An 8,992-nucleotide genomic window follows, 5' to 3' on the forward strand; every position below is an offset into this window, starting at 1 on the left:
TTTCCTTTTTGGGACGTCCACAAAAGAACTTCCTACCTATTTTTGGACTACCACCACTTATAATCCTCTTACTTTTCACTTTTCACAACTCTCAATATTAATTATAACACTTTTTCACCATTCCCAATACACTCAACTACCTTTTATCCACTCTCAATACACTCAACAATATTTTTTCTTAAAACCCACGCCACTCCCTCCTAGGAAGTTCTTTCATGGACGGAGGGAGTATTAAAGTTTTTATATATTTTGTTAGTGTACTTCTCTATTTTTTTGTAGTACAACTATAAATATTGTATAAAATTAAACATTTCAAAATTAACTATGTGTTATATTTAATAGTTTTTCTAATTTAATATTATATATATATAATTTTAATAATAACTATTATCGTGCATCGCACGATGGGCAAATCTAGTTCTTATGAAAACAGAAGAATAAAAAACATTTTAAATATGCATACTTTCGTGAAGGGAGACTAAATCAATAAGAAGTATCGTATAATCGAAATTATATATACAATACTTACGTGTTGCGAAACACGTTTTATACGAGAGATCAACAAATTCAAACTCAAATTTACATTCCATAGCACACTTATAATCATAAATATTAATAAAACTTAAAATTTGTCATATATTAAAATATAGACTCGGATTCAGAAATTAATTGGAAGTGTGTGAGACGTAAGTTTTTGTTTATACTTATATTAAGTTCGAAAAATAAAACATGGATAAAGTTCAATATTTGTAATTGGAAGTATAGGTTTGTTAGGTTGTAAGAGCAAATTGACGTAGAATAGCCTCATTGAATTTCTTCGTATTTAGTGTGAGAATACATAATTAATATTGACGTATGCAATGAATTAAATTGGGGCGTCAGAAGCAACGTATTTGTGAGGTCAATTTTTCTACTGTAAATGAGTGGTGAGTAATGAGTAAAGGGCAAAGAAAAGAATAGGAATAGAGTAATCGGAAAGCAACGTGGACGTGGTGCTTACTTTATCACAACAAAATAAATCACTAAAATAAAATGAAATAAATATGGATTGTTGCTTTAACACGTTTTTTCAGTGTGGTGGTGGGTTGCTTGTGATGCATGACACTGACGTCTTTTGTATGTGTGGAATTTGTGAAATATGCAAATATTAAGATAAGTTATCTAATGTGATGAACCCTTTCTTTCCCAAACGATATTACCAAATCCTTTTCGTTGAAACAACCACATTACTAGCAATCTTGACTCATGGCTATTGTGATTTCTGCAGTGGCTCAGTGATTCAATTTTAATTATTTTTTGTGAATCGTAGGACATAATTGGAAATTGTATTATTTGTGAGAGCGTGAAAATAATACATTCGTTGTTGAAATTATTAAAAGAAATAAAATTTTCGCTTCTTTCAGAGTTCGAACTCAAACGATGCATTCATCTAATAAAATGATGCATGATCCATCGTAAATCTTAATGATCGGAGAATCATTTATTATCCTTAATGGATGGATGGATGAATGCAGCATTAGAGTTTAAATTTTTCAGGGAGTAATTTTTTTTTCAAATGCATTAAATTTATCATTGAGTGCATTAATTTATTCAAAAAATGCTTTGTTCTCATGTTTTCACAAAAAATATAGATCATACTATAACCAACCTCACCCCCCCCCCCCCGCAACACACACACACACATATATATAACTATAATTTTGATAAGAACGTGAGAACCATTGAAATTACTCCGCTACTAAATTTACTGCACTAAAAAAAAAATTCGCTCCGTTCTTATTTTATTTACTGGTTCTTACTTGAACCTCTCTCTACAGTGGATGCATCATTTTGATGGATGAATGCATAAGTTCAAATCCTGAATAGAGCGAAAATTTTACTCACTTTGTCCCATCGAGAATGCGTAAATTGGTTAAATTAAACAATAAATCTATGCAGCCACATTGTGGCCATCCAAAAAATAGTTTAATGGGAAATTTTATGATTTATTTAATTTATTTTTTTAAATAAAAATAGGATTTAGTTACTTTATTATATTCTTTACATTGTACTTATTTTTTTATTTTTTTATTTTTTTAATAAAAATAAAAATAATTACAAAATAATTATAAAAAAATAATTATAAAAATAAAAAATTACAAAATAATTATAAAAAAATAACTACAATGTACAGAATACAATAAAATAACTAAATTTTATTTTTATTTTTAAAAATAAGTTAAATAAATTAAACTTTTTTTCTATTTAAATAGCTTGTGGGTGGCCACAATGTGGCTGTTTAGCATCACCCTAAATTAAAAGTGGTAGGACTCACACCTTTTGAAGGGTTAGTTATTACACCCTCTGTCTCCCAAATACTCCTCCGTCCACGAAATAAACTCCTATTTGCCCTTAAACATTTGTCCATGAAATAAACTCATACTCTGCTTTTTGGACAATTATACCCTCTCTTATTTTCTGCATTTATTACCATCTACTATTCATGGGTCCCACCCCCTAACACCTTTATCACTTGGGTTAAGTACCAGATTCACCCCTATCGATGGCATCCCTATCGCGTTTAGCCCCCTACCGTCAGGGGGGGGAGCTGCCCACTACCTCAACGTGGCAAAATCGCACCAAATTCCCCCCGCCACTTAACGGACACTAACACCGTTAGAAAAAATCTTTTTTTAAAAAAAGTTCAGGTGGGCCTCACTCATCTTTCTCTCTCTCTCCTTGATTTTCAGATCTGGCGCCTCACCTCCTCACACCCATCGACACCTCCGGCGAAGCCAATAGGCAGAATCTGCCGTTGCAGCTCCCTCCGGCGAAGCCAATCGGCATCGACTGCTCGTCGGAGAAGGTGAGAAACAGAAAATAGAGCCACACTTCCGCTTTCTACTGCTCCTCTTTCTCTCGCCGCTCCTCAATTTTCTCTCTCTAAATTCAGTCTGCGGAAGCGGCGGCGGCGCCATTGGTGTCATCAAAGTGAATTATAAATTCGCCGGCTCCGACGCCAATCTCAGCACTCTCAGCGCTCACGATGATGTCCGCCACCTCTCCATTCTAGTCGGCGTCGACCTACCCTTCAGAGGCACCAGTCGTAAGTGGGGGAAATAGGCTGCCAAGATACAGAATGGGCTCTCTCTCTGCAGATCTAGGTTTCTGTGGATTTTGCCATCTTCATCGGCGAAGCTCCTGCCGCCGGAATTTGGGGCAAAGGTGGGGGAGAGAGGGATGGTGGTGGAAACTGTTGGATGTTGAACTTTTGGTTCCTGAACTTGTGGAGACGGAGGAAGACATGGTGGTGGTGCTGACGATGGTAGTGGAAGAGGCGACGGAGATGGAGGCCGGCCAACGGCCCTTCACCAAAGGATGAGCCGCGGCGGCAGAGCTTGAGAGAGGGAGAGAGGGATCATAAAAACATTTTTTCTAACGGCGTTAACATCCGTTAAAAGGCAGAGGGGGGGAGGGAATTGGTGCGATAAAGCCACGTTGAGGTAGTGGGCAGCTCTCCCCCTTAACGGTAGGGGGCTAAACGCGATAGAGACGCCATCGATAGGGGGAGTCTGATACTTAACCCTTATCACTTTTATATTTTATATATACTACCCTTTACCAGTCATGGGCCCACCTTCACAATACATTTATCACTTTTATATTCTATATTTATTGTATCATTTACCATTCATGGGTCCACCTCATAATACTTTTATCACTTTAGTCAACTACCCTTCTATTTAACTAACAACGCCTTTATCAACTTTCTTAGTTTCTGTGACGAACATCAAATGAGAGTTTATTTCATGGACGGAGGGAGTAATTTTCTAGGAGGCACATAGGATTTAAGATAAAGTTGTTGAGTGTATTGAAAGTGATGACAAAAAAAGTTATATTAGTATTGAAAGTGATGAAAAAAAATGTTATGATTAGTATTGGGAGAGGTGAAAATGTGAAAAGTAAGAATAAAAAATTTATTAGTGGTGGGATAGTGTCCCAAAATGAATATGAAGGTATATGAGGGACGACCCAAAAAGGAAAGATAGAAAGTTATTTGAGGGACGAAGGAAGTACTTTTTATAAAAATGAGACAATCCAAAATAGTAAGTGAGATAATAATAAAAATAAGGGTTAATAGCCGGAAAATACACGAACTATCACAGGATTTGCATATTGCAAATCACCTTTAAAATTAGCTCCAAAATACATCACCTTTTAATTTATTTGTAAATTGCACACGACGAAAATTTCAGCAGCTCTTAAGTTTGACCGGCGATGACGTGGATAATATTTAACATTATATGGCATTATTTGTGGCTTTTTTTACACGCTGGCAAGCCACATTGACAAAACGAAGGTGATTTTAATTAATCAAAGCCTGATTAATTAAACAAAGTCTGAAATTAAATTAAAAGGTGATTTGAGCAGAGGCGGCGCCGCTCTAAGGGAATGAAACCCTAGGCGACGCAATTTTTTTCCAGCAAATCCTAGAAGGGTTAGAGGCGTGAGCGGAGCGGTGTTCGTTGGAGAAGGAGCCACAACAGAGGAAGCAAGAGTCAGGGGTGTGAGCTGTTGTTGTCACCGAACTAAGAGATGAAGAGAAAGGCCTATGACCGAAATCAGCGTCAGTGGTTTCTTGTTATTCTTTGCCAAAAATCGAAGAAGAAGATGGAGGCTGGAAATATGGGATCTAGGTTTGAGAAATGAGATGAGAGAGGTGAGCTTTAGAAAAGGGTGAGAGAAGGCGTCGTCGTTGCCTCCCTCAAACCCGCCCTCTCTAACAACGTCGCCGCCTTCATCCTCTCCCCGCCCTCACTCCTCATCCCCGCCCTCTGCTTCTCTCTCCTCTCTGTAGGCATCGTCGCTGCCTCTAGGCCGACAAGGCGAACGACGTCTCCCTCTCTCTCAACCCTTCAATTTTGATGATTAAGTCTTGGGTCCTTACCAACAACCGTCGCATTTCTCCTCTGTTTCAAGTTTTTTTTTCCTTTTCATAAAGAATTTTGTGGTGAAGAATGAATGGTCTTTGCCGTGTGTACGAATGTGCGAATTTGGAGTGCTGGTGTTTGAGACCGTGACAAATAGGTGGGATTTTGGTAGGGGTGGGAAGATAGGGTTCGGGTATAGGGTACCCGATTACCCGACCCGAAAAAATCGGGTATCGGGTACCCTATACCCGAAAAAATAGGGACCGGGTTCGGGATCGGGTATTTAAGGTGGAGAAAAATCGGGTATCGGGTATACCCGAAATACCCGGTTTTTATTAAATATATATTAAATTATTTAATTAAATTTTAATTCTTTAATTTCAATTTTCAAATCAAATGAGTGAAGTCTGTAACCTACCTACTCCCTCACCTGTTCTCCCGAGTCCTGACTCCCGCCGCACCCCCAGGCCCCAGCCCAGCCCTCAATCCCTCTGTTCCGTTTGCTCGACGACCCAACGTCGCCGGCGCCGGCCTTCGTCGTCCCACCCGCTGCCCGCCACGATCCAGCGGCGCAGTCCTCTCGCGACCATCGCCCAGTCCGCTGTCAGCCAGGCGCCCAACTCCCTCTGTTCCGCCCGCAGCCCGTCGACCCAGCCTCGCCGCCTTCGTCGTCCCAGCAGCTGCGCCGCCTCCGAGCTCCCAGCAGACGCGCCGCCAGTCGTCCCCACTCCCAGCTGCGCCGCCTCCGAGTTCCTCTTCTTCTTATCTTCTTCTTCCTTTTTTTTTTAATTACTCAATGTCTCAATTCAATGTGTACCGGGTAATTAGGGTACCCGAATACCCGACCCGGGTACCCGAATCGGGTATTAGGGTACCCTATTTTTTTTCGGGTTCGGGATCGGGTATCAGTTTTTCGTCTTAATCGGGACCGGGTACCCGATTTTTTCGGGTAGGGTACCCGATCCCGACCTGATTCCCAGCCCTAGATTTTGGGAAGAGAGAAAGTGGGGTGGTTGAGTGGGTGAAGCTGCATTACCCGGGAAATGTGGAGGATTTAATCGACGGGAGGATGGAGAAGACGACGAAGATGGTTTCCACGGCGGCGTTTTTTTTTTTTTTTTGCAGCAGCATTTTTTTTAAATCTTGACAAAACGACGTCGTTTTACATGCCCGGCGGTTAGTCCACGTCTGCAATTTCCGGTTGCCACGTCAACTACGCTTAAAGTGATGGTCAACGCGTGTGCAAATTACAATTAAATTAAAAGGTGATGTATTCTGGGGCTAATTTTGAAAGTCATGTGCAATTTGGAAATTTGGTGATAGTTCGTGTATTTTTTTGCTATTAACCCTAAAAATAATGGGACGAAGGGTGTACTTTTTTTTCTTTCATTTTTTCCGAATGCAGCTAATTGCACAGCAAATGCAGTAACTTTACACATTAGTGCATTGTTAGCAGTTCTTTTAAATTGTGGTTTTCACTATAGAAAGTGGTTCAAATAAGTTCAGGTATTTATCGTATAAAATAAAAATTATTTTATGCACTTAGATCATGAAGATCTACGATGAATTCATCACTTTAATGAATAAATTCTTAATATATACCATTGCAATATGTTTTTATTCATAGTGTAAAGCCTAATTATTTTCAATGTAATCTTGCGATTGGGCTTTCATGTTCTAATAGAGCAGTAAGGTTCATGTGCGCAGCAAGTTTCGGGCCAAAAATAATTAGTTATGGATTTAGTTTTGAATTATGTTCTTTTATTATTATTCTTACTGTATTTATTATTATTCTTATTTTATAATTTTGGGCTTATGTTTTTTGTATGGGCCTGAATTTTGTATTGCCGAAATTATGTTTAGCTTTTCTGTTTGAACTTTGTAGCGTAGGTTATGGCAAAGTATCTTGCTATGTGACCTACGTTTGAGTGTTATCTTTCAGATAATTTCAGTCTTTTCTTTTATCTTTCATACGATCTTAACTCTATTAAATTGGTGTGGTGAGTGTGGAATTATTCATGCCCAAGACAAGAGAGAAGACAAAGATGGAGAAGGTGTTAGATAAGTTGCATTCTAAGGTAGCCACGATAAAAGGTGTGTTAGTTTCCATTGAGGCAGCCCTGGGAAAGCACAATCACTAGTTCGCGACAACTTGAAATGATATATGATGAAAATAATAAAATATCGTTGAATAATATTTGTAAAATTATTACTGCATATAAAATTTTGAAAAAATAAGTTGAGGTAGATGAATTTATTTTTTGAGAAGCTTATAAACTCTTAAAGCTTATTTTAAAGCTTAATTAAATATCGCTTTATTAAAGAAAAAAAAAAACCTAAACCCATGAAAGCAGATAGGAAGCAAACTAAGGGTCAAGCCTCATTAAAATCCAATGGGAAAAACGAAAAAGGGGGAAAAAAGAGTGTTGTCTAAAACATCCAAAAAATAGGAAGTACAACGGAAAAGGAAAACCCGGGGCAGGGAGCAAGCAAACCCGGGCTTCGGCAAAGCCATGGCCCACGTAATGCTACTCCCCCAACCGCTAGACACCAAACAACCATTAGGAAGCTTCGACATGGCCATTACTGTACCCCCAATAGCCGCAAATGTCACCACCCCGGGCAACAAAAGTGAGCCAAACAATATGCCAAAAATCAGCAGGGAAATCAAAGACGAACCAAACCATCTACCAAAACATCCCTACCAATTCAGAGAGCTCCCAAAATAAGAACACAATGCCAACCAGAAGAACCCCTCTCCTCGCAGGCAATTCGAGGAGCACCACAGCCGCATCGCCTCCAATAGATCCCGACCCATCAATGTCCAGTCGCTAGCGCACCAGCCAATTGAAAAAGACATCAACGGACGCTTCACCACAACACCACCAACCTCAACCTAAACCACGCAGGGAAACACTCGTGGCGGAAACCACAAAAATTACTTGACGCGGAGATGACTATGCGTGGCCATATCAGTTCGCACTACATGCTTGATATCGTCGATCTTATAAGCCCACCAACCCTCAATCCTCTTGTCATTGGCCATATTGTTCGCCGCCTGATTGTCTTCACGAAAGCTTATTTTAAAGCTAATTAATTGTTTAAGAACTTATTTTATTAAATATTTTAAATGAACTTATAAATTCCTACGCAACTTAAAAATTATTTAAAAAATTTATAAGCTCAATCAAACGTCCTCTAAGTCTATCAAATCCAATTATCTTTATTTTCTCTACATAAAGGGTTTGGACCTTACTTTCCATGGATCACTTGTTCGGTGGGAATATTAATAATCAAAAGTTATAAATTTAAATTCAATTTAATAATTTTTAAGAAGAACTTATGGAATACTCCCTCCGTCCCATTAAAGTTGGCAACATTTCTATTTTGGGTGTCCCATTAAAGTTGGCCACTTTCTAAAAATGGCAAAAGTTTACTTTAATTAAGTCAACAATTACTCACTAATTTGGTCAACAATTGTAGGCCACTTTCTAAAAATACCAAAATTACTTTAATTAAGTCAACAATTACTCACTAATTTGGTCAACAATTGTAGGCCACACTCTATTAAAACATATAACACTCAATTTCTTAATCTCCGTGCCGAAACGAATGTTGCCAACTTTAGCGGGACGGAGGGAGTACAACTTATGACTTTTATTGAAATTTAAGAATGCTGTAAAATCAAATCATGAATTAGCAATGTGACATGAATTTGACATATGATTCCTTAGTGATGTAATATTAGGGTCAACAAATTCGCTCGAGTATGAAACAAAGCTTTCAAGGTGGAGTTAACCCACATTCCTAGAATGGCTTCGACATTATCGAAAGGGTAAATACGTAATTGCAAATATGCACGTCAAAAGAGGAATTAAAATAGGGTCAAAATTTAAAATACCCACCTTCATAACTTATCTATCAAAAATACCCACTTTTACAAAACATATATCAACCATACCCAACTTATTATTAATGCCAAAACTACCCCTTAACCAATCCTCAAGAAATCCATCATTAGACCATTTCATGTTCAAATTATCATGATTCAATAAATACATAATCAGGCCCAACATGCTTCC

The sequence above is a fragment of the Salvia miltiorrhiza genome, chromosome 3 (assembly GCF_028751815.1).
Source record: "Salvia miltiorrhiza cultivar Shanhuang (shh) chromosome 3, IMPLAD_Smil_shh, whole genome shotgun sequence".
Classification (NCBI taxonomy): domain Eukaryota; kingdom Viridiplantae; phylum Streptophyta; class Magnoliopsida; order Lamiales; family Lamiaceae; genus Salvia; species Salvia miltiorrhiza.